Genomic DNA, 26,039 nt, shown 5'->3' with positions numbered 1-26,039 from the left:
AAACAGACCCTAGCTATAGGTTATCATTGGTTTCAGGATGATTTTTCATCAGTTTTATAAGTAAGTATGACCAAACATTGCCATTATTTAGACAACCAACCAGTTAATTCATTTAATTCCTCATATAAATTCTATGGGTGATTTTGGTAGGCAGAACATGATCTGTCCATTTTTCTTGAAATGAAGATCTACTGATGAAAGAGTTGGTTGGTAATTCACATTAATTCTGAACTAATGTTTTATTAATAAAGACACACTTAAATAAAAATCATGCTCATGATACAACTGCTATAATTGTGATTTAACTTCTCTCCATTTTCTCTATTATTTTCCAAAATCTCTTCTTCCATTGAACTTGAACTTGTTTATAAGTATGGCATTTGCAGTATAGCCCTCCTAGAATACAGTTCATTGGAATGTTGTGATACAACATTTTCAAGTAAATTTTTAAAAATTTAATGCATATATTATCATCTTTTTGATTTTAGCTTACAAGAATATGGGTAGAAAGAAATAATGCTCCTGCTATATAGACTCAGAGCATGGCAATTGATATCCCCACTTCCTCAATTAATTTATTCCTCCTTTATCCATTCTCTGACTGTATCTTCAGATATGTTGGTGTGATAGTCTTTACTTTATTCCTCATTTCAACTTGGATGTGGATGTCTTTTGTTTTCATTTTCATTTTTTTACTTAAATTTTATTCCAAAAGTACAAGGGTGCTTCAGTAATAGTAAATATATCAATAGAATTTATCTCATCGAAAGGTCTCAGAGAAAAACCAAATGATAGACATGTAAAAGGTATTTGATAAAATTAATATTCATTCTTGAACCAAAATCTTAGTCAATTAAGCATAGGATAATACATTTGTAACTTGATCAAGAGTATATACTGGAAATAAGCAGCTAACATCACAATGAAGTGCAAATTGTCATGTATTCCTATTCACCAGAAATAAGAAATTAAGTCCTCTAACACCATTGTTAGAGCAGTGGTCAGGATTGCTCTATCCAGTGAAAGAAAATGTGAAACATGATTGAAGGAGAACAAATTGTTATTTGCTGGCTAACAACAATGAATCTACAATGAGTATTTTCAAAGAAATCAGAATTTTATCGTATATTATATTTAACTCTTATGTTGATGTACATGTAAAGGGACGTCAAAGACCAAAAAGAAAAGAAAAAGAAATTAGGACCATTTCATCAAATTTACTACCCTACTGTACATGCATGATATTTCAGTTTCTGCAAAGTTTAGTTTTCCCCCCAAACTCATCCATCTTTAAACACAGAAGAGAATTTAGGTGTGAATTATTTTGACTCTTTAATATTACTAACAACATATGTTTTATCCTTAATTGATTCCTAAGACATCAATATGATCATTAAACAATAACTTTTTCTTCCTATTTATAGTCTTCTTCCAAATAATATATATGTAGTTTGCAAATAGTACTAGTTTTTAATAATGCTTTGATATTTCTTCTTTTATAAATTAAGAATGATTAAGGGCAGGAACATGAAGGGGATTCAATCTTGATTAGCTTATCCACCATATTGTGCTTATAAACGTTTAACAGTTTTCCCAGTGCTATAGGATGAGAACAAATTCTCTAACAGGCCCACAAAATCCCAAGCCATCACTAACTTCTCTAGCCTTAACTGCATGACAATCCTGGTGGCTCTCTGTATTTCTCTTATTTCCATGTTTCCTCCCACTCCAAGGTATTTGCAAGTATGTCTTCTATGCCTGGAACTCTCCATACCCTGCCCCAGTTTAACTCTTAACCATCTTTCAGATCTTGGCCAATTTTTTAATTTCTCAAAAAAGTACTGTCTCATCTCCTTCAGAGTTCAAATTACTCAAAGTAGGCTCTCATTTCAAAGCACCATATTCCTAAATCACCTGCTTCATGATTATCATAGTTGTAATTATATATTACATGATTATTTGATTAGAATTTATATTTACTATTGGACTGTAAGCTTATTTGTTTAATAAATGTATGAATACATGTATGAACCTAGTTGACACATTTCATAGACCAGTGCTGGTAGGAACACATTATGTTTCTTTTACCCAATAAATTAGTAAAACCATTCTCATTTAATTTATATGTGTCATTACATATACATGACAAGTGAACTGAACTTTTCCATATTTATACCCAGTTCTAAAATTCCTTACTGGTAGATGAGCATCCATAAGTGTTAACCTATTTACTTTTTTAAAATGTGCTAAAACTAAACTGTGGATTCATTTGGAAGTTATTTGGACTATGGACAGTAAGCTTAAATCTCCTGACCTAAATTATAAAGATTTTCACATCAGCATATGAATGTCTAATATCTCTCATGTGTTTCAGAATCATATTCCCCAAAGATTACTAAATGTCATCTATTGATATCCCACAGATGTTTTAAATTCTATGATTTCCAAACCCAATATTGTATTTCTTTTATTCCTCCCAATATTTATTGCTTCTCTTCATTTCCCTTCTTTACATCCTCACTGCTATTGCTGCAGAGTTGTCCTTTTCCATTTTACCTGATCTATTCTAAAAACCTTGCAACAAATGATTTCTGAGCTTTTTTCCCCCTACTGCATCACTACTGAAAGATATAACATGCTCCCATCAATAACAGTGGGTCATTAAAGCAATAATTTACAATAAAGGATGTCTCACTGGGATAGAAAAGGAAAACACCAGAACAGCCACACAGATAGCTTGTAAAAGTCCCACTTTGATCTTCAGAAATATCTCCTATTATGTGCAAGGAACAAAGAACTCAACATGCAATAACTTAAATAAGAGTTTTCATTTTGTTTTTAATGTGAGAGTCCTGGAGGAAGGCTGCTCTAGACCACTCAAGAACATCAGCTCTCAGCAATTTTCTTGGAAGTTATGGACACAAAGTTGCTAGGCCATTTCAGGAATCACCTCCTTATTCAAGGCAGAAAGAATTGGTGAAAGGAAGCACAAACAGAATGTCCCTTTAATGACGAAAGCCCTCCTAGAAGTCTTGCACAGACTAATGTTCACATGTTACTGGCCTGGACTCTCACAGGCCTACCGCTCATTGCTGGAGAAACAAGTTAAGTGGGTATTATTTTTATTATCTACTATAGTGGAGTTAGGAAAAAAGAAAGTGATTGGAAATAAGAACTGAGCTGGCCAATTCCTGGTGTCTGTCATGTCACTCTAGGGAAATGTGTCCCTTCGATGTTGATAATTGCTGAATGATGGTCCTCATTCTACTCCTTCTACTTACCAATTCATTTTCCTCACTGCCACCAAAGTGTCCTTTCTTTAAAATAATGTGATCATGCACAGTCTTAAGTAAAATCTTTAGTGGAGCCTTATTTTCAACACAGCAACAATCTAGAACACCATGGTTTAATGGTACAGTGATGTGATGTATTAGGCTCAGATGCGTATCATGAAAATTTTTGTGAATGATTTACTTCACTAAATCAACTTGTGGAGAATGAAAGTTGTAGTAATCCCACATTTTCACCTGCTTATTTTTGTATATGGTTTCTTATGTTACATGGTAAAGGACCAGCATAGACAGAGTGCAAGGAATTACAATAACTTGGCTCTGCCCACGGCATTGAATCTTGTATTGTAAATATCATCTCTCATATGTGCTACACAGAAACATGTGTTGAAAACTGCTAACTTGCAAGAAAAGGTCCAAAAAGGTTCATGTGAACCAAAAAATTCTTTGTGATCTAAGCCTTAGCAATCTTTTCAATAACCCCACTCCTGCAATCCCTAGGCTTTTTACTTTCACAATGCACTTTGGTCATTGTGGCCTCGTTTTCTCTTTCAATACATTTTTTTCCCTTCTGTGTCATGGCATTTCCATAACCTTGTCTAGTCATTTTTAAGAATGACTCTGAGTCATTCTTAAAAATGACTCTGAGTCATTCTTAAAAACTCAAGTTAAATGTAATTTCATTCACAAACTCTTGACCTCTCAAGTCATAGGTAAATTCTTCTTTTCCTGTTGCTCCCAGGATACCTTATTCATATTGCCGTAAAAGGTTCCAACTGCATTATTTTATGCTTCTCCTCTTTTGACTGTGAAACCTTATAAAAGTTACAAACCATTCTATTAATCTGTATATTTTTAACCACTAACATTTTCTGGCACATAACAGGCACTTAATCATTTATTCATCCAGGAAACATTTATTAAGTCAAAATAGGAAATCTTCGTTTTGAAAAACCATTTTATTATGATGCTAAATTAAGGATTAACCCTTTAAAATTAAATTTTAGTTGTTGTCAAAATTTAGATAAGCTAATAATATGGCTTGATTTAAGAGAGCAACACAAACAGTATAGTTTCCAAATTGTTTCTCTATTCAAGGTACTGTAAAAATAACTTCTGCTGAATAATTTGTTGACCTAAGTAATACTGCTCCTTGGGATCTTCATAGTATCCAAGCTATTAATCGAAAAAAATCTTGGCTGTGATTTTGTTACAAATGAACTATTAGTAAATGTTGTGAAAATTAAAATCATAAACTCTCTTGATTATATTCTTAAGGTTAGAAATGGTTGTGGTATCCTTTTTTCCCCCATTTATTCACTATCACTAATTCAGTCAAGATGTATTTTATTTAATCATTTCAATGCACTAAATTCTTGGTACTCAATATGTGGTCCTTAGAACAGCAGACCAGCATGCATTTGCTTGGGGCTTATGAGCAATGCAGAAATTGGGACCTTATCATAGACCAACTGAATCAGAATGTGCATTATAACAAGAACTCAGAGTTCTTTCAGCTGTAGGATGAAAAAGGTCTGAAGATCTAAAGTATAACCCTGTGAGTAGCGTTTTTTCCTTCTTTTTGAGCTCTTTTTCCTTCTTTTCTCCTTTTGTTGTCTTCCTCTGTGTTTTACTGATTTTTTTTTTTTGTAGTGACGTGTTGATTCCTTTCTCATTTTCTTTCTTTATAGGTATTTTCTTGTGTTTATCATGGTGTTTACATAAAACACCTTTTGGTATAATAATCTAGTTTAAGGTGATAAAAATGTAAATCTCTTACATTAACTCTACACTTTTACTCCCCACCTCCCAACCCACACACACACACTGTTTTTAATGCTATCAATTACATTTTAATATTCTTACTATTAACATATATGTACAGTTATAGTTATTTTTATATTTCTGTCTTTTAACTTCTTTAACATAATTAAAAGAGAATTACACACCATTATTATAGAAGTACAGTATTCTGTATCTGTTTATAAATTTATCTTTACCAGTGAGCTTTATATTTTCATTTGCTTCTGTGCTGCTATTTAGTGTCTTTTGTTTCAACTTGAAGAGCTCTCTTTAGCAATTCATGTAAGACAAATCTACTGGTATGAACTCCCTCAGCTTTTGTTTGCCTGGAAAAATCTTTTTTTCTTCATTTCTGAAGCATAGTTTTGCCAGATATAATTTTCTTGGTAGGTAGTATTTTTCTTTCAGCACTTTGAATACATCATCTCATTCCTTTTTGCTGAGAAATCCAGTTATACTCTTAAGAGGGTTCCCTTGTATTTGATGTCACTTTTCTCTTGTTGCTTTGAAAAATTCTTTTTGTCTCTGACTTTTGATATTTTGATAATTTGATTGTAATATGTCTTGGTGTGAACTTCTTTGGATTGCTCTTATGTGGTTATATAGGGCTTCTTGAATCTGGATGTCCATTTCCTTCTCCAAATTTGGCAAGTTTTCAGCCTTTTTTTTTTTTAAATAAGCTTTCTGCCCTTCTCTCTCTCTCTCTCTCTCTCTCTCTCTCTCTCTCTCTCTCCCCCCCTCTCTCTCTCTCTCTCTCTCTCCCTCTCTCTCTCTCTCCCTCTCTCTCTCCTCTCTTTCTAGGACTATAAAGTGTGTATTGGCATGCTTAATGGTGTCCCATAAGTCCTTGGGACTTTTTCTTTACTCTTTTTCTTTCTTTTTTCTCTTTTTCATTTTTTCTTTTATTTTGTTTCTTTACTCTTTTTCTTTTCTTTTTTTTTTTTTTTGTTCCTCTGACTGCAAAACTTCAAATGAATAGTATTAAAGTCCACTGATTCTTTCTTCTGCTTCATCAGGTTTGTTGTTAAACCTCTCAAGTGAATTTTTCAATTCAGAAATTGTATTTTTCAGCTCCAGAATTTCTGTTTTGTCCTTTTTAAACATTTTCTATCTCTTTATTGAAATTTTGATTTTGCTCATGTATCATTTTCCTGGGCTTGTTGAGCCTCTTTATAAGAGTTATTAAAAAAGAAAAAAGTAATTCACATACTTCCTTTTCTTTAGAGTCAGCTTCCAGATTTATCTTGTTCCTTTTATTGGGCATTTTCCCCTATTTCTTCATGTTCTTTGTAATGTTTTATTATTGGTATCCTCATATGTGAAAGGAAAAATAAAACTCTTCATATTTGTTGACTGATTTCAAATAGGGAAAGACTTTTGCCAATCACCCCAGCTACAAATTCTGGGTATCTTTCAAAACTGTTATGTGGTGTGCTTTCTCTTGACTTGTGTACATAGATTCCTAACTAGAGAGATTTTGCAGTTTTTTTGTTTTTTGTTTTCTTTTAAGGAGCTCATAATCTCTTCTTCTGCTATCTGCCTGCTGTATTGGGGGTCATCTAAAGCAGAAATATGTTGGCCAGCTATTTACTCAGCAGTCTCTAGGTATCTAGGGTATGGCAAGTCTCAGTCATGCTCAGAGACAGGCTAGACAAAAAATAGTCCCTCAAGCAGATCACTGAAAAGCCAGAATGTTGGACACATGCTTCACTTTTCTCTTTCCCCACTGAGGGAGAAGTACCAAGCTATACTAGCCTCTGTTTGCTCTGCTTTAGATCTTCTACAGTAAGATATCCAACTTGGTTTTGTTCTCAGTGGTCCCCAGGCACCAAGAATATGCTGGGTTCTGTCAGAGCTTCAAGACAGAAGCCAATCCCTTAAGCAGTAACTCAAAAAGCTGGAACATGGGACATGAGTTTCACTCTTCTCTTCCCCACTCTGAAGGAAAGGCCACTGAGCTATATCAGCCTTTATCTGCTGTACCATGAACCCTCTGGAACAACAGAATGCCACCCATCTCCTTTTGTTCTCAGTGGCCCCCAGGCATCTAGATTATGCTAGGTCCCTTCAGTGTTCTGGGACAAGTGAGACAGAAACCAGTCTCACAAGTAGCCTCCACCCCTGAAAACTGTATGGTCCAGGCCTCTCTTTCTTTCCCCAGGGAGAAGCCAGGAGCTGGGAGATTCCTCCTGGTCAGGGGGTTCTGTGTTGAGGGGAGGAAATTTGGTGAAAAGATTCAATAAATTTTCCTGCTGGCTTCAATGCAGCTTATTTCACACTCACCTGGGATGCAGCAGTCTCTTAACTAGCTTCTAGATTTATCACTCAAGGGATTGTTCCAGTATTGTTATTAAATCAGTGTTTACATAGGAGCAAGGAGGTTCGGAGGCTTCCTACTCTGTCATCTTGTTGTCATAACCCTGGAATGGAGAGTTTGCACTAACAATCTAAAATGTTTATATTCTTATCTGGCATTATATTTATATCTAACTATCTAAATATTCTATTACTTTTCCCTCACTTCCAAAAAAGAAGAGATGGCTTTAAAAATGCACACGTCACCACAATATAAGTTAGTCTTGCTTCTAGTTTAAAAACACATTATGCCAATTACAAGCAAATTAATTTTCTAGGTAACAAAAACAGTACTTCAGAAGGTATCCAGGTATTTTCGATACTTACGCTGAAAAAGACTCCAACAGAACTGTATCTTGTATGATGAAGTGAACTATGTCAACAATATTTGTAAAGTAAATATAATATGGAGTTTCACATGGGATTTCTTTAAATGTTTACCTACAGAGATCAGAATCATAGTTTCCAAATACAACCTTACACCATGTTCTTTTAGCTACTTTGCTCATATCTCCAAAGGAGTTTTAAAATAACAATTAACTTGTACATTTTTAAGTTGATATATAAAAATGTTTGTGATAATTTTCAGTAGTTAAAAGGATATAATTTCCAGAAGTTTCAAATATTGACATTAAAAAAAGTGGCTACATCCTTCCTTTAAATGTATCCTTTGGAATATAAATATCCTAGAAATTTGATATTTTCATCATCAACTTAAAAATATGAAGACAAACTCTTTATTAACAGTTGGAAATATTATATCATTCCTCATTCTCCTAGAAATTGTGTTTTCATTCACTCTTCTCTCAAAATTTTATTCTAAAATATAGGCATATTTTATACTTGAAAGCTTTATTATCACTTTAACATACTTCTCTAAAAAAAAGTATAAACATTCATAGTAGTCTTTTTAAATTTCTCTCCTTCTTAGGCTGCAAGGGTTAATTTTCTTCTTCTAGTTTTTCACCATAAAATTATTGCTACTATATAAGTGATCAAAATATTTATATTAGTAGTGTTTTTGATAATTATAAATAAAAGGAAAATCTTAGTAAAAATGCATTTATTAAGAAATGGAAAAGGATTATTTTCTCATTTATTTCATAGATTAGTCCATGTTTGCTTCATACTTGAATGAGCAGGATTCACCAAGAAGTTTTTTCTTTTTCTTAAATGTAAACATGGAGAAAATTTGTTTAGATAATAAGTATATGTCATTAGTGGTAAGATATTTTTATAGCACTGTGACTGAATTTTTAAAATTCCTACAAAATTATATGTCAAAATTCCCATTGGGGTTCTTTACCAAAAATTAATTAAGATGATCTATAAGGGAAGAATTCTACTAGGTTTTCCTTCACTTTTTTTGTAAGTAAATGATCAGAAACCAACAGAGCACAAAAAGCTGTAATACTCAATTACTGAAGTAATTTAGTTTTTCTGCCTAACACTTTCCCCTCTGAAGTTGTCCCAAGGGTTTTTCCATCATGAGCATTTCTCCACAGTAAGATTAGCATGAGGCATAGGATTCCTCTCTTTTGTAAATAGTTGCAAATATTACTATAAAGGAAGAATGGGAAAGGAGAACCTGATGGACTGGCAATTCCCAGATCAGGATACATATCTACATGGAAAATAAGTCCAACTCCATATGAAAATGGGCCAAGAGAAAACTAATGGGCAGTTTCTAAAATCTCCCTAGAAACTGTCCTATTGCATGGACAGATGGGAGTCTTTAACACAGAACGTTTCTATGCTGCTTTTAGCTTGGACATTCTATAATATGGGGACTCTACCTAGGTCATTAAAAAATAACTTCTACAAAGTACACATAAAATGTCTCCCTTCAAACATGTAATTTGGTGTGGAATTCTGCCAAAAACAAAAACAAAAACTGATTACAAAATATTTGCTAAGTAACTGAATTTGTTCACATTTTAATAGCCTTTTAAACTTTATACCGGAGGACTTCTAACAGAAATGTTGATTTAAATTTCAGGGTAATTGACCTTGAATTATTCTTTCTAGTAGGGCTTAGAGAATACAGCCATTTAACTTTTAAGGTAGCTTGTATTTTGTGACAATGAAACCATGGCCACATATGGGAAATCAAATGTCTTTCTTTTTCTCTGTAGGTGCAGAGGCTTGAATCTAGCTCATATGAAATTTAGTTATTTATTTAGTTATTTCATATAAATTTAGTTATATATTTATCAACAAGCATAGATCAAAGATCTACTATTTTATGGACATAACTCTTGGCATGGGGATAGAGTTGTGAATGAATCGAAGTCACTGTCTAAAAGTGACTTACACTTTAGTGGAGGAGACAGACAGTAGAAAAACAGAGATGAACAATATAATGGTAGGTAGTGACAAGTGCAATAAGAAAAAATAACAAAGTAAGGGGATAGAGGAGTGAATAAAGAGGGTCTGTTTTATGTGGGGTGGTCAGGGATGGCCTCTCTGTGGAGGTGACAATTTAGACAGTAGTGCTGAAGTTGAGAAACCACGTGCTGAAGCAAATTTAAAGATGATTACCTTTGGCCTTGAATTCCATACACTAGTCATACCTATTAATATTTGCACATTGAGAAATGCTGCTTTAGGCTAATCATCCATCCTGATGAAATACTATTCCCCTAAGAGGAGACACAATGCAATTATTTAAATTTTATCTTAATAAATTACCATCATCTTGCAGACCTATATGTGAGATCACATTTAGATGTCCTTAATTGAAGTTCTGGCTGTTTTCTAACTCATTTATGACCTCATTTCACTAGTTGCCAAAGTATTATGGGGGCCGGGACAAGGGGATTAACTCACCTTCATGCCAGTGTACTTTGTTACTTACTTAAACTGAGCACAAAAGCATCTCACATAAATGATGTTTTTGGCTACTTTAATTTTCAAGTTATAAAGTAACAGCTTTACTTAATGAATGACCTGCCTGAGTGCATAAGATATGAAGTCATTAAAATAGGTTTTAAAAAGGAGGATGGAGGACACAAATCTATTCTAATTGATTTGTCTAGAGAACTTTCCCACTGACCCTTCCTCTCGAGGTGGTATTAAGGTGAAGGTCCTGCATGAACATCAATAACCAGGGGCCAGTACTGACCTCATAAAGGTTAATCCATCACAGAATCCTGTCCATGGAGTCAAAAGACAAGAGAACATCAATAAAAGATTCAAAACAGTTTATTTTGTCTCTAATATATTTCACTGCAAGTTGATAGAGGATGCAGTAGTGGCCAATAGTCAAATAGTCATGCATACAATTAATCTTCTCCTAAGGAGAATTGTGACTTCACAAGCACAGATTTGCAACTGATCAAAAAGGAAAGAGGGAAGACATTAGAGAGCAAGCCCTTTAATATGCCAATAACTTTATAAATTAATTGTACTTTTTATTAAAAATAAATGTGCTGACAACATAAAATTCCCTTTCCTTCCCTCTGCCTATTGTTTACTGACAACATAGCTACACTTTATACCTCACAGAGTGTTTGCATTTTCCTGAGTCACTAAGTTACTTTATCACTCAGTGAGTATATTTTATTGAGGGTTTACCAATCTCCAGTTGCTGTTGTAGGGGTTGAGGATACACTATTGGACAAGAGACTGAGACCCTGACTTTAAGGTAGCATTAAAAAGGAGGCAAACTCTTAGTACTAATATAATAGAGAGTGGCAGTTGGGGTAGGGAATTCTACTTTAGTCTCGTATTCAAGAATGGCATCATGAAAGAGGACCTGAGGTAAGAACAGGGGCTAGTAGTGTAAATGTGGGGAAGAGCTTTTTAAGCAAAAGGAACAGGAAAGGTGAAGGTTATCAGATGGGAAAGAGCGTAAGTGTTAAGCCTGTGTGAATGGAGGATGGGGAATGAGAAGAAGAGAAAAATAGAAGTCTATGAAGCAGACCAAGTCTGTATCATGTACAGTCTCGCAGCCCATAGTAAGGAGTTTATTGTGGTAGAACTGGGAAACATTGATTGGTTTTAAACATTTGCATAATATGATCTGATTTATGATTTAGAAAATCACTAGAGATAGTTGCTACAATGGGTTATTGTAAATCAAGTATGCATTAGAGGGAAATCTGTTGCAGTAGTCCAGGAAAGAGATAATAGCTGGAACTAGAATTACAGTTGAGATGGCAAGAACAGATTGGACTCAGGATGAATATTACTGGTAGAGTAGACAGTACTTAACTGTTCTAGAAAATATCAGGTGTGAAAAAGTAAAGAAATGAAATGAGAAGATAACTACCAATTTTTTGCCTTGAGCAATTAACTGGATGGATAGTAGCAACTAACTGGCTGATAAAAGTGGTGCCATTTCTGAGAAGGAAAAGTTTGGACAGTGGAGACAAGATGGAATAAACTGTCCTGTTTCAGCTATGTTAAGTCAAGAAGAGTGTTTGTACTATGGTCTGTGACAACAAGACCTGAAGTAGTGAAAATGGAGAAACAGAGGGATACTTTCTGCCATTAGCATCCTACTGATGATGGGAAAACAATGAGAGTCAAATAATGGCAGCTATGTTTGCCCTCTTCTGTTTTTGTCTACCTGAAAGCCTCTTTGTGTTAAGTCCTGTGATGAAATGCCTCAGTATATCTGATTTTTGCTATTTTTGAGGACCTTTACCTCAATTTTTTATATACAGAAATAACGACAATTGTGTTTTTGCTTTTTGTTGAAGTATACTGAAATATAGTTGATGTACAATAATAGCTTCAGGTGTACACATGGTGATTTTTATTGATTATACTACATTTAAAGTTATTAAAAACAATGCCTATTTTCCTTGTTATGTACAATATATCCTTGCTGTTTATTTACTTTATATGTAGGAGCTTGTATCTCTTAATCCTCTACCCCTATCTTGTCCTTCCCCCTACCCTCTCCCCACTGGTAACCACTAGTTTACTTCTATATCTGTGAGTCTGTTTCTGTTTTGTTATATAAATTCATTTTTAATTTTTTTATATTCCATGTATAAGTGATAACATAGAGTATTTGCCTTTCTCTGTCTGACTTATTTTACTAAATATAATACACTCTAGGTTCATCCATGTTGTTGCAAATGGCGGAATGTTATTCTATTTTATGTTTGAGTAATATTCCATTGGGTATATATGCCACATATTCTTTATCCATTCATCTGTTGATAAACACTTAGGTTGCTTCCATATATTGATTATTATAGAAAATGCTGATATGAACATTGGGGTACATGTATCTTTTCAAATTAGTATTTTCATTTTCTTTGAATATATATCCAGGAGTGGAATTGCTGGATCATATGGTAATTCTATTTTTAGATTTTTGAGGAAACTCCATACTGTTTTCCACATTGGCTGTGCCAATTTGTACCAAAAGTGTACTAGGGTTCCTTTTTTTCAACATCCTTCTCAACATTTGTTATTTGTAGGCTTTTTGATGATAGCCATTTTGACAGGTGTCAGGTGATATCTCACTGTTTTTGATTTGTATTTCTCTGATGATTAGTGATGTTGAACATCTCTTCATGTGCCTGTTGCCCACCTGTATATCTTCTTTAGAAAAATATCTATTCAAGTCTTCCACTCATTTTTTAATTGGGGTGTTTGGTTTTTGATAATGAGTTGTATGAGCTGTTTATATATATTTTGGATAACAGCCCCTTATTGGTCATATTATTTGCAAATATTTTCTCCCATTCAGTAGGCTGTCTTTGTTTTGTTGATGGTTTCTTTTCCTGTGCAAAAGCTTTTAAGTTTAATTAGGTCCCATTTATTTATTTTTGCTTTTGTTTCTTTTGCTTTAGGAGACAGATCCAAAAAAATATTGCTATGATTTATGTCAAAGTGCATTCTGCCTATGTTCTCTTCTAGGAGCTTTATGTTTTCAGGTCTTACATTTAGGTCTTTGATCCATTTTGAATTTTTGTGTATGGTGTGAGAAAGTAGTATAATTTTATTCCTTTCCATGTAGCTGTCCAGTTTTCCCAGCATCACTTATTGAAGAGACTGTCTTTTCTCCATTGTATATTCTTGCTTCCTTTGTCATAGATTGAGCATAAGTGTATGCATTTATTTCTGGGTTCTCTATTCTGTTCCATTGATCTATGTTTCAGTTCTTGTGCTAGGACCATGCTGTTTTGATTACTGTAGCTTTGTAGTGTAGTCTGACTTTGAGGAAATACTTCCAGCTTTGTTCTTTTTTTTCTCAATATTGCTTTGGGAATTCATGATCTTTTGTGGTTCCATATAAATTTTAGGCTTCTTTGTTCTTCTTCTGTGAAAATGTCATGGGTATTTCAATAGGGATTGCATTAAATCCATAGATTGCTTTAGGTAGTATGGACATTTTAACACTTTTAATTCTTCCAATCCATGAGCATGGTATACATTTCCATTTCTTTCTATTATCTTCAGTTTCCTTCATCAGTGTCTTACAGTTTTCACAGTATAAGTTTTTCACCTCTTTGGTTAAGTTTATTCCTATTTATTTTATTCTTTTTGATACAATTTTAAATGGGATTGTTTTCTTGCTTTCTGTTTCTGATAGTTCTGATAGTTCATATCAGTGTATAGAAAAGCAACAGATTTATGTACATTAATCTTGTATCCTGCAACTTTACTGAATTCATTTATTGGTTCTAATAGTATTTTCATGGAGACTCTAGGGATTTTTACATATAGTATCATGTCGTCTGCACATGGTGACAGTTTTACCTCTTCCCTTCCTATTTTGATAACTTTATTTCTTTTTCTTGTCTGATTATTGTGGCTAGGACTTCTATATTAAGTAGAAGTGGTGAGAGTAGGCATCCTTATTGTCTTCCTGATTTTATGAGGGAAGGCTTTCAGCTTTTCACCATTGAGTATAATGTTAGCTGTGAGTTTGTCATAAATGGGCTTTGTATTGTTGAGATATGGTCCCTTTTTACCAGCTTTGCTGAAAGTTTTTATAATGACTGGGTGTTGAATTTTGTTAAATGCTTTTTCTGCATCAATTGAGAAAATCATGTGATTTTTATCCTTCATATTGTTAATGTGGTGTGTCACATTGATTGATTTGCAGATACTGAAACATCCTTGCATCGCTGAAATAAATCCCACTTAATCATGATATATGACCCTTTTTATATATTGTTGAGTTCGAGTAGTTTTGCATCCATAATCATCAGAGATATAGGCCTGTAATTTTTTTTTTTTTCTGTGGTGTCTTTCTGGTTTTGGTATCAGGGTAATGGCGGCCTTGTAGAATGAATTTAAGAGTTTTCCATCCTCTTCAATATTTGGAATACTTTGAGAAGGATAGGTATTAACTCTTCTTTATATGTTTAGGAGAATTCCCCTGTGAAGCCATCTGATCCTGGATCTTTGTTTGCTGGGAGCTTTTTCATCACAAATTCAATTTCATAACTAGTGTTTGGTCTGTTCATATTGTCTTCCTCCTAATCCATTCTTGGAAGGTTTTATGTTTCTAGAAATTGTTCCATCTTCTAGCTTGTCTAATTTGTTGGCATATAACTGTTCATAGTATTCTCTTATTTTTTGTATCTGTAATATTGGTTGTTATTTCTCCTCATTCATTTCTTATTTTGTTTTTTTGGGGTCCACTCTGTTTTTTCCTTGATGGGTCTGGCTAAAGATTTATCTTTTTTTTCCCAAAAAAACAGCTCTTGGTTTCATTGATTTTGTTTTCTATTGTTTTCTTGGTCTCTATTTTATTTATTTATTCTCTGATCTTGATTATTTCCTTTCTTCTGCTGACTTTGTGCTTTGTTTGTTCTTTCTTTTCTAATTCATTAATTTGGTAGGTTAGTTCACTTATCTGAGATTTTTCTTGTTTCTTTAGGTAGGCTTGTATCACTATAAACTTTCCTCTTAGAACTGCTTTTGCTGCATCCCATGGATTTTATTTTTATTTATTTGTTTATTTTTGGACCACACCACAGGGCTTGCAGGATCTCAGTTCCCTGACCAGGGACTATACCCGAGCCACGGCAGTGAAATCACCAAATCCTAACCACTAGATCACCAGGGAACTCCCCATTCCAGAGATTTTAGAAAGCTGTGTTTCCATTTTCATTTGTCTCGAGGTATTTTCTGATTTCCTCTTTTATTTTTTCACTGACCTATTGTTTTTTAGTAGCATGTTGTTTAGTCTCCATGTGTTTGTGCTTTCCCCATTTTTTTTCCTGTAATTGATTTCTAGTTTCATACTGTTGTGGTTGGCAAAAATGTTTGATATGATTGTTATCCTCTTAAATTTGTTGAGACTTGTTTTGTGGCATAGCAATTGATTTATCCTGGAGAACATTCCATGTGCACTCAAAAAGAATTTGTATTTGCTGGTTTTGGATGGAATGTCCTATAGATATCTATTAAGTCCAACTGGTCTAATGCAGTATTTAAGACCACTGTTTCCTTATTGATCTTCTGTCTGGATGATCTGTCCATTGATGTAAGTGGGGTGTTAAAGTCCCCTACTATTATTGTATTATTGTCAGTCTCTGTGTTTGTATCTGTCAGTATTTGCTTTATATATTTAGGTACTCCTGTGTTGGGTGCATGTATGTTAATGAGTGTAATATCCTCTTCTTGTATTGATTTCTTTGTTATCATTTAATGCCCTTCTTCATCCTTTGTTATTGACTTTGTTTTAAGGTCTATTTTGTCTGATATGAGTATTGCTACCTATACTTTCTTGTAATTTTCATTTGCATGAAATGCCTTTTTTCATCTCCTCACTTTCAGTCTGTGTGTCTTTAGCTCTGGAGTGAGTCTCCTATAAGCAGCATATAGATGGGTCTTGTTTTATTATCCAGTCATCCACCCTATGTCTTTTGATTGGATCATTTAGTCCCTTTACATTTAAAATGATTGTCAATAGGCATGTGCTTATTGCAGTTTTGTTACTTGTTTGCTGTTTTTGTAGTTCTTCTCTGCTCTTTTCTTCTTTTAGTTTCTTCCCTTATGGTTTGATGATTTTCTTTAGTGGTATGCTTGTGTTCCTTTCTCCCTAGTTTTTTTGTGTCTGTGGTAGGTTTTTGATTTGTGGCTACCATGGGGTTTATAAATGTTGACCTATAAGTATATCTACTTGTTTTAAACTGGTAGTCATTTAAGTTCAAACACATTTTTACTCCCCTCTCCCACTTTGTGTTTTTTTATTTCATATTTTATATCGTCATTTTATCCCTTTACTGATTATTGTAATTATAGTTGATTTCACATTCTTTTGTCTTTTAATCTTCATACTAGCTTATTTAAATAGTTGATTCTCAGCCTTTGCTATATATTTGCCTTTACTATTGGTATTTTTCTTTTCTTACAGATATTTCTTTTATAACCTTTTCTTTTCACCTAAGAGATGCCCCTTTAACATTTGTTTTAGAGTAGGTTTAGTATTGATAAACTCTTTTAGTTTTAACTTGTCTGAGAAGTGCTTTTTTTTGTTTGTTCATTTGTTTTAATCTCTCCTTCAATTCTAAATGATATTCTTGCTGGGTAGAGTATCCTAGGTTGAAGGTTTTCCCCTTTCAGCACTTAGAATATATTATGCCACTCCTTTCTGGCCTGCAAAATTTTAGCAGAAAAATCAGCTTATAGCCTTACGGGGGTTCCCTTGTATATGACTCTTTGTTTTTCTCTTGCTGCATTTAGAGTTCTCCCTTTATCTTTAACTTCTTTTGCCATTTAACTTATGATATGTTTTGGTGTGGCTCTGTTGGAATTCATCTTGTTTGGGGCCCTCTTTGTTTCCTTTTCCTTGGATACCTGTTTCTTTCTTCAGGTTTGAGAACTTTTCAGCCATAATTTCATCAAATACATTTTCGACCCCCTTCTCTCTCCCTTCTCCTTCTGGGACCCCTAAAACATGAATGTTGGTATACTTGATTTGTCCTAGAGGCCCCTTAAACTGTTCTTATCTTTTTATTTGGTTTTCTTTTTGCTGTTCTGGTGGGGCAGTTTCCATTATTCTATCTTTCAGATCATTTATGCATTTTTCTGTGTCACCTACTCTGCTGTTCATTGTTTCTAGTGTGTTTTTAATTTCAATTATTATATTCTTCATTCTTGACTGGTTCTTTTTCATATTTTCTAGTTCCTTGTTAAATTCTCACTTTTTCATCTATTCTTTTCCTTAATTCAGTTAGCATCCTTTGATAATGCTTTGAACTTTTTATCTGGTAAATTATTTATTTGTTTCATTAGTTTTTTGCAGTGGTTTTATCTTGTTCTTTCACTTAAAACAAATTTCTCTGTCTTTTCATTTTGCTTAACTTTGTCTCTATGAAATTAGGTGAAACAGTTACCTATTGCGGTCTTGATGGGGTGTCTTTGTGTGGGAGCATCCCTATATAGTCTGCATGTGCCCAGTGGCTTTGGTGGGAGAACTGGATCTGACATGAACAAGAGACATGTCCTTCTCCAAGGTGTGCTGGTAGCCATCATCTTGGTAATCAGTGTGGCTGGAGATGGGTGGTTAGGGCCAGAGCCAGGTATGACTCGGTGGTTCTCCTCTGTTCAGTGGCCAGCACCACCCTACTGTGGGTGAGGGCAGGTCCCAAGTTGCTGGAGCAGAAGCCCTGAAGGTCATGTCTGAGCTGGCTCCATTCTCTTTAAGTATGTGCGCTCCCTTATCTCATCACCAGCACGCTTGCCTCACAATGGAACAGTGCTGGAGCAAGAGGGGCTGGGACAGGCACTTGGCATGGGATTGGATGCAGGCTTTTGTGGCTCCAGCTGTAGTCAGAGACCCAAACTGCTTCTGATACACTGCCAGTAGTAGTTACCCCTTCCTTGGTCAGATGCTGCTTTGGGTCAGAGCCACCTTTGTCTCTCAGAGCTGAGCTCTCTCCTTGGCCACAGCATCCCTCACCCCAGTTTGCATCATGAAGCAAGTGGGGCCAGAACAGTTGCTTGGCTCAGGCTGGGGCAAGCACCAGGGCAGTTTCAGGAAAGTGGGCCAATGTCTCAATGCAGTTTCAATCTGCCATCTCTGCCCTGTTCTGGGAGCAAGCAAGCATGTGTACACTCTTCATGTGTGGAGTTCAGGTTTCCCACAGCCCTCCTGTTACTCCTACCAGACCTCCAATGAGCCAAGGGGACTCTTTTTCCCAACATGTGGCTCAAAACGCTTATTCTCCAGGGATTATCTCTGTCCATGTAATCCCCCTCCTCTTCTGAGTACTCTTTTAGGGGCACAGGTCCCAACCTGATCAGTTTTCTTCCCTTCCTACCTGATTCCATGTGGATATTTCTTATAGCTTTGGTTTTAGAGGAGTCTATCTGCCAGTCTCCAGTTAGTTTTCAGTGAAAATTATTCCACATGTAGATGTGTTTTTGATGTGTTTGTGGGGGAACTTGAGTTCTGCATCCTCCTACTCTGCCATCTTGATTCACCCCCACCCAATAGCAATAATTGTTTACATTAGTTTTACTCTGGCAAAATGACTTCTAGACTAGCTAATATTTTTTTCCCCAACACTGGTGCTTAAAATTTATTATTTTCATTAATAGCAAATGGGTAGATATATTTATAAAGAACTGTATGTTTAATAAAAGTGGTGCAAGCATACATCTTTGTCTTATTCATGATGTTAGAGGGGAAGCATTTAATCTTTTGCATTAAGTATGATATTAGCTATAGATTTCAAGTTCATCAGCTTAAGGATGTTACTTTCTATTCCTAGTTTTTTCAGAGGAGTATTTCTCACAGGAATAGAGCTTGAATTTCTGTTTATTTTTGCATATATTGATAAGATCATATGGTTTTTCCTTTTTTAGCCTTTTAATAGAGTATATTACATTGATTTTGAGTATTAAATCAATTTTCATTCTTGAGATAAACCTTTTTATCATTATACTATTCTGTGTTTTGTAATCTTCCTTGTCTAATATTTATACTGCCATGTCAGCTTCTTCTGGATTAGTGTTAACATGGAATATCATTTTATATCCTTTTAATTTTAATCTATTTGATCTTTACATTTAAAATATGTTTCTTAATGCAACATGTTGTTGATTCTTAACTTTCATCAAATATGATAATCTCTGCCTTTTAATTTAATCTCTGCCTTTTAAGTAATTTACATTTAATGTGATAATTGATTTAGTTGAAGTAAACCTACCAACTTGATGTATTATTTTTTTTATAAATTTATTTATTTATTTATTTTTGGCTGTGTTGGGTCTTTGTTGCTGTGTGCAGGCTTTCCCTTGTTGCGGCAAGTGGGGCTCCACTTCGTTGTGGTGCTTGGGCTTCTCGCTGCAGTGGTTTCTCTTTGTTGTGGAGCACAGGCTGTAGGCAGGAGGGCGGGTTTCAGTAGTTGTGGACACTGGCTCAGTAGTTGTGGCTCACGGGCTTAGTTGCTCTGCAGCATGTGGGATCTTCTCGGGTCAGGGCTCTGAACCCATGTCCCCTGCATTGGCAGGCAGCTTCTTAACCACTGTACCACTGGGGAAGTCCCTTGATGTATTTTTTTAATTGTCCAATTTGTTCTTTGTTACCTTTTCTCTTTACTATTTTTGTGATTTTATGAAGTTCATTGAACTTCTTGTATCTGTGGGTTTATACTTTTCCTCTAATTTGGAAAATTCTTCAAATGTCTTTTCTGTTCCTTCTCTCCTTTTCTCTGGATACTCCAATTACATGCATATTAGACAGATTTAAGTTGGATAGTTTGTATTGCAATTTTTCAAGTTTACTGAGTTTTTCTCCTTCAGTATCTAATTTGCTAGTAATATCATTCAGTGTATTTTTCAACTGAAGAATTACAATATTTATTTCTAGGAGTTTGCTTTGTAATTCTTTTTAATTTTTCATGTTTCCACTTAACTGCTCAATTTTCCTTATACCTTTATAAACATATGAAGCAAATATGTAATAGCTGTTTTAATGGCTTTGTGTACTAATTTTATTATCTATATTATTTCTGGGTCTGTTTTATTGGTTGATTTTTCTCCTCATTATGGATAAATATTTTTCTGTTTTTTTCATGCCTGGAAATTTTTGATTAGAGCCCAGACATTGTAACTTCTGTCTTCTGGCTGCTGGATACTTTTTTTTTTTTACATAAAATTATTTATTTTATTTATTTATTTTTGGCTGTGTTGGGTATTTGTTGCTGCACACGGGCTTTCTCTAGTTGCAGCAAGGGCGGGCTACTCTTCATTGCAGCACACAGGCTTCTCACTGCGGTGGCTTCTTATTGTGGAGCATGGGCTCTAGGCACACGGGCTTCAGTAGTTGTGGCATGTGGGCTCAGTAGTTGTGGCTTGCAGGCTCTAGAGCACAGGCTCAGTAGTTGTGGCACACAGGCTTAGTTGCTCCTTGGCATGTGGGATCTTCCCGGACCAGGAACCGAACCCGTGTCCCCTGCATTAACAGGTGGATTCTTAACCACTGAGCCACCAGGGAAGTCCTATCCTTTTTTATTCTTATATCGTTTGACTTCTTTTTTTTCTTGGTTGCAGTTAAGTTTCTTGAAAAATAGTTTGATCCTTTTGACATTTGCTTTTAAGCTTTGTTAATTCATATCAGAGCTGACTTTAGTTTAGGACTAATTTTGTCCATTCCTGAGGCGATAACCATCTACATACTCCACCTGAGGACTGTCGATAGGATAGTTTATTTCCTTTATCTCAGAGACCATTGTCCTTGTTGCTTGTCAAGACTTTTCTACTATTGTCTGTGCAAACCAATTCTGCTCTTAGCTATCTGTTTGTCCTGGAGATTGTTCTCTCTGGTTTTTATACTGTTCTTTCCCCAGCCTCAAGCAGCTTCCTTACACATGTACACTGATTAGGACTCAGGTGAAATCTCATGAAACCCACTATAGATTTCTGGATCTCTCTCTCTCTCTCTCTTTCTCTTTATCTCTCTGCAATTATCTCCTCTCCAGTACTTTTTTCTGTGAATTTTAGTTACCTTGGTCTATCTGGACTCCACGTTCACTCTGTGTCCTCAACTCAGAGAGCTGGCTGGACTCCACATGGGTTTCCCTTGCTTGTGCTATGTCTTAGGAACTCTCCCTCCAGATAGTAAGCTGAACAATCATAGGACTCACTTGGTTTCCCTTCTTTACTGGTTTCCTTATAATCCAATGTTTTAAAACTATTTCATATATTTTGCTCAGTATTTTAATTATTTCAGTTAGGAGGGAAAACTTTTAAAAAATATTATTAACTCATAATATCTTAATGAATTAGTTTATACATTCATGAATTTTTGTTAATTTATTTTAATGAATTATTTTAAATAGCAAGAAAAGTAGCAATATGAGTTAAATTTATAAAACCTACTTCTAAACACTTTTTAATTTGCAGTTGAGGTTGGAGAGACATAAAGCAGTCTCTATTGCTATTTTAAGATAACTAGTCCAATTTAAGATAACTATTCTAGTTATTTCCAAAATAATTAATAAAATAACAAATTATAGGCACATATATCTCTAGGCTACCTATCCTGTGAACAATGTATTAGAGCATAACATTTCTAATAAGGAATTTTGAGGTAGGCTGCTTTCTTATGCATTGCCAAATAACTGCCTAAAGGGTTAAATGCACTTTTAGTCAGTCTGTTGATTGGACTGTGGATTTGGTTGTCTGTTGTCATTAGTGCTTATACAGTTTAGCAAACTGGTTTATAGGCTGCCTCCACTGAAAGTAAAAGTAAACCTGTTACTGAGTACATTTCTGTTGCCATTTTTAAGGTTTTTATTAAGACCTTATGGTTGCAGTTCTACAGAGGAATTCTCTGTAGACATTCCTCAATATCTTTCAAAAAATCCTAGTACTAGTCACTAAAAAGGATATAGTTTTTATCTACTTTTTGGGTGTGAATGAAACATTATTTGGAAATGGTTAAAATCACTATTTATTCTAATGAAATGCCAAACATATATAATTTACCTCCAATTTTCCACAAAAACAGAGAATGGGAAGTTCAAAATATCTTGGCTGAGACTGCATTAATGGCATTATGTTAACAAGTTTAGTAGCATGAAACAGTTAAATATTAGCAAATATTGACATATGACAGAATTTGAAGTAGCCATTACCCCGGTCTTTTCCAAATGTCATAGATCATTTTAATTACGCAAAGCTCCATCAACTTTAACATTACTGGTGTAGCTCAAGGCAAACATCCTAGTTTGTCTTAAATCTGGGCTATTCACCCCAATTTTTTAAAAAAGACAACCATTGTTACAGTGTTTCCTAAAATTAGGGATCGTGTACAGTGTTCAAAAAATAACTATAAATGTTGGTATTGCTTTAATGGCACATGAATTAAAACTTCATTATAACGAAACTGCTGCTGAACATTCCCATTAATATCAAATGAATTCATTATGACCGGTACAGTTACAATGAATACTAAATGAATTAATAATAGTGAACCATTTAAAGTGTTGCCTAATTGTTTTATTTCATTTTTATGTATATTTTGGTCCTATTTTAACTGTTGGGTTAATAGAGAATGACATTAAATAATTCATTTTCTTGCCTAATATTGGATAATGTGTTCACACTGCTCTCTGATGATCTGTGAATTTAACCCTTTTTGTTTCACCTCAACCTTCCCACCTATTACCTCCTTATTTGATACTACTACAGAAACTAGATGAGCACATACAGCTTTAATTTGATATGAAGAATAAAGCATTCAGATAAAAAGCAACATTGTGCCCCAGTCATTTTTATGATATCCCTCGGTGAGCCATACAGGTGCCTGAAAATGTAATCTGTTAAGTGGTCTGTTTAGATGCTGCAAAGAAACAACCACCAACAAAAGCATTTACTCTTTTTTGGTTTGTTAGTTCATACAGGAATAATTGAGAGAAACACTTGTATAAAAGTCCTTTAGCTTAAAAAAAAAGCACAGTCTACTTAATTATTATTTATTATCAAATGTTTTAAATCTTGATTAACCATTTGCTTTTAAATTATTTAGAAACCTGTTAAGTTCACTGAATATCAACTGCTTTGTCGCTGAGTAGCACTGTGTTGGCACAGACTTAACCTAGTTTCCATGACTTTGCAGGTTACGAGCTCTTCCCTTATGTCTGTCAAGTATCCAATCTTCCTCCTCTCAAGCAATATTTACATCTTTAACTGTTAATCACAGGAATGCCTTTCATGTTGGCAACTTCCTCAGAAAGAACAATGGCCATAGGTTGTACTGTCTTCTGAAATGCTGTGCTCAGTCTTCACATGATTACTTTTTAAATAAGTAAAGAGAAAATTCACTTAAGACTCTAGATTTCTGGCTTTGATAAGTAGGAATCTCTGTTAATATGTCCTCTATAATTCTGTAAGTTAATAATTGAATGGAATAGAAGTAACACTCTCAATGCAGCATTATTTTTTCTAGTTCATCTTTACTCTGTAACTTATTTATGGAACCTACATGGCCTTCATATATATTTAGGTTATGACCTCAAGTGATATCATTTGAGATTGATACAAGGTTCTTCTTTTCCCCAAATCTCCCTTATCATCTTCCACAGTGCTTGCGATTCCCTTGGTAAGGAACATGTTTGTAGATAATTGTAAAATTGTAGATAATTTCCAGTATGCCTCTGAGAACAGGACAGTGAAAGGTATTTCATAAGCAGAGTGCTTCTAGTCATGGAGCCTCATGTCATGGATATCACAGCATTGTAACAAAATCCTGAAGAACCAAGAACCAAGCAGGTGATTTTAGATGGAGATTTTAGGAGACAACCCTCATTGAATAGCTGGAAAGAGACAATCTGGGGCCTGGATCCCGAAGATGATACATGAGAGAAACAGACATTGCTTTGGGGTGCTAGACTAAGATGAAGGGTGTTTGGCAGAGAGTAAAATGGTACCAATTTGGAGAATATTTTTAAGAAGTCAAATGTGTTCCCTGAGCCTGTGATTCACTTACATTCAACATCATTTGTCCCAGCAGCCCTTTGATGTTTTCTTATCAGCCTTTTAAAACTGTTTCCTTAAACAGTATCTCTTTGGAATATTTTTTTTTAGAAAATCATATTTTCATTCTGCTTCTCAGAAATAATGGATTTCAAAGGTTCTTAAAATTGAGAATGCATACATACTCTACATGAATTAAATACTGCTTGCTGTTATTTATTAAAGTGATATAGTTAGTAAATTACTAGTAGGTAAGCCTCAATTTTACCATTGTGTAATAATTTAGTAAAAGCTTATAAGAAGAGTTACTGTTTCCTTGGGTGCTTGGTATCATTTGGAATTTTAATGTAAGTTTTTCTGAGTCATGACTAAACGACCCGTTCATTCTATACTGTTAAAGGATGTTGAGTGGGGCAAGGGGGCCTTTCACATACTTATCTGAGAAGCATGGAGGATAATTTTGCTTCTATGATTGGGTATCAATAATGATTATGATAATATTCTTCTGTAGTCTTTATGCTTTCTAAGACTTTATGAAAGATTATCTAATCAAGTTGCCTAGTATAGCTGTCATTTTTATGTTTGCTTTGGTGAAGGTCTACCTAAAAGAAGTAAAAATCCCCCTAGGCTAGGACTGTCCCCCACCCTCTTTCACTTAGAGTAATTATCCAGAGAATTTCAGTTTGCCTCTATTCTTTTCATGATGTGCTTTCTCTTTTGGGTGACTAAACCCTTCTTTCTTTCTCTCTTTCTTTTTTTCTTTCTTTCTTTCTTTCTAATAGACTTTTCCAACCCATTTCTTTAACTTAAATTGAGGAAGAGATCTTTGAAAAACCTTTCATCAAAGGGATGGCTGCCCAATCCCTGAGATTCTATCTCAGAACTTTTCATCATGGAGGTTTTGAGAATGTTTGATGCCATCTGCGCCTCAATTTTCCTTTCTTCTGATTTTTCTTTTTTTTTTTCTTCTTCTTTTTTTTTTTTTGAGCTGAGGTGCCAGCCGAGCCAGGCTGTGCCTCTGTTTTCTGCCAAAAGGAAAAAAAAAAGAGAGAGAAAAATACCATGAACACTAAAATAAGAATTTTTTTTTCAGTGTTTCTGGTATAAGCACTGTACGTTTCTACTGAGTTTTCTATAAGAATCTGTTTTTATCATCCTTAACAATAGAAAAACCACAAGAAAACTTGTGGTCTATTAGCAAAAAACAGAGGCCCTGGCAAGCTACAGAGCAGCACAATCCTACAGTTGGGAAGCTGGGCAGCAACCCAAGTTTGTCCACGCCTAAGAACAACACTGTCTGCTAAAATTACAGTTTTCCCTTTTCACAAACCTCAAAGTTGTGAAACTTTACTAACTTTAAGAAAAGAACAGTTGGCCATACAAAAGATACACTTCCAAATCCATCGAACAACTTACTTATACTTGCAAATGAACCACTTGGAGTGAGTCTTAAAATGTATTTGTTCCAATTATTCTGCTAAGGTAGCAAGCAGAAAGTAATCATTTTCTATGTATACTGTGAATAAGAGACTCCAAATGTTGGTTCCAAAGAAAGCATTTGACCAATAGTTGGTAAGTGGGAGTGTAAGAAATAGTGCTGTAGAAATGATAGCCACACTTTCAAAAGCCAAGTGTGTTTTTGCAGTCTCTTTATGCTCAGTATGATATAATAAAATCAAATTAGAA

The 26,039-nt window shown here is 34.6% G+C and overlaps 2 long non-coding RNA genes across 4 annotated transcripts in view; both read right to left on the bottom strand.

Moving 5' to 3' along the window:
* LOC309659064 overlaps positions 1-26,039 on the bottom strand; it is a 1,106,759-nt gene that overhangs the window by 114,119 nt on the left and 966,601 nt on the right. The window lies entirely within an intron of this gene.
* LOC309659008 overlaps positions 1-26,039 on the bottom strand; it is a 637,438-nt gene continuing 611,399 nt past the window's right edge. For all 3 annotated transcript variants that reach the window (XR_014262491.1, XR_014262492.1, XR_014262493.1), the window contains one exon: positions 1-25,378. This is a non-coding gene — a long non-coding RNA (uncharacterized lncRNA). The remainder of the gene's footprint in view (positions 25,379-26,039) is intronic.

This window comes from Balaenoptera physalus (assembly GCF_965194825.1).
Source record: "Balaenoptera physalus genome assembly, chromosome: 3".
NCBI lineage: Eukaryota > Metazoa > Chordata > Mammalia > Artiodactyla > Balaenopteridae > Balaenoptera > Balaenoptera physalus.
The sequence above is the reverse complement of the archived record's forward strand: the minus strand, read 5'-3'. Positions and strand labels throughout refer to the sequence as shown.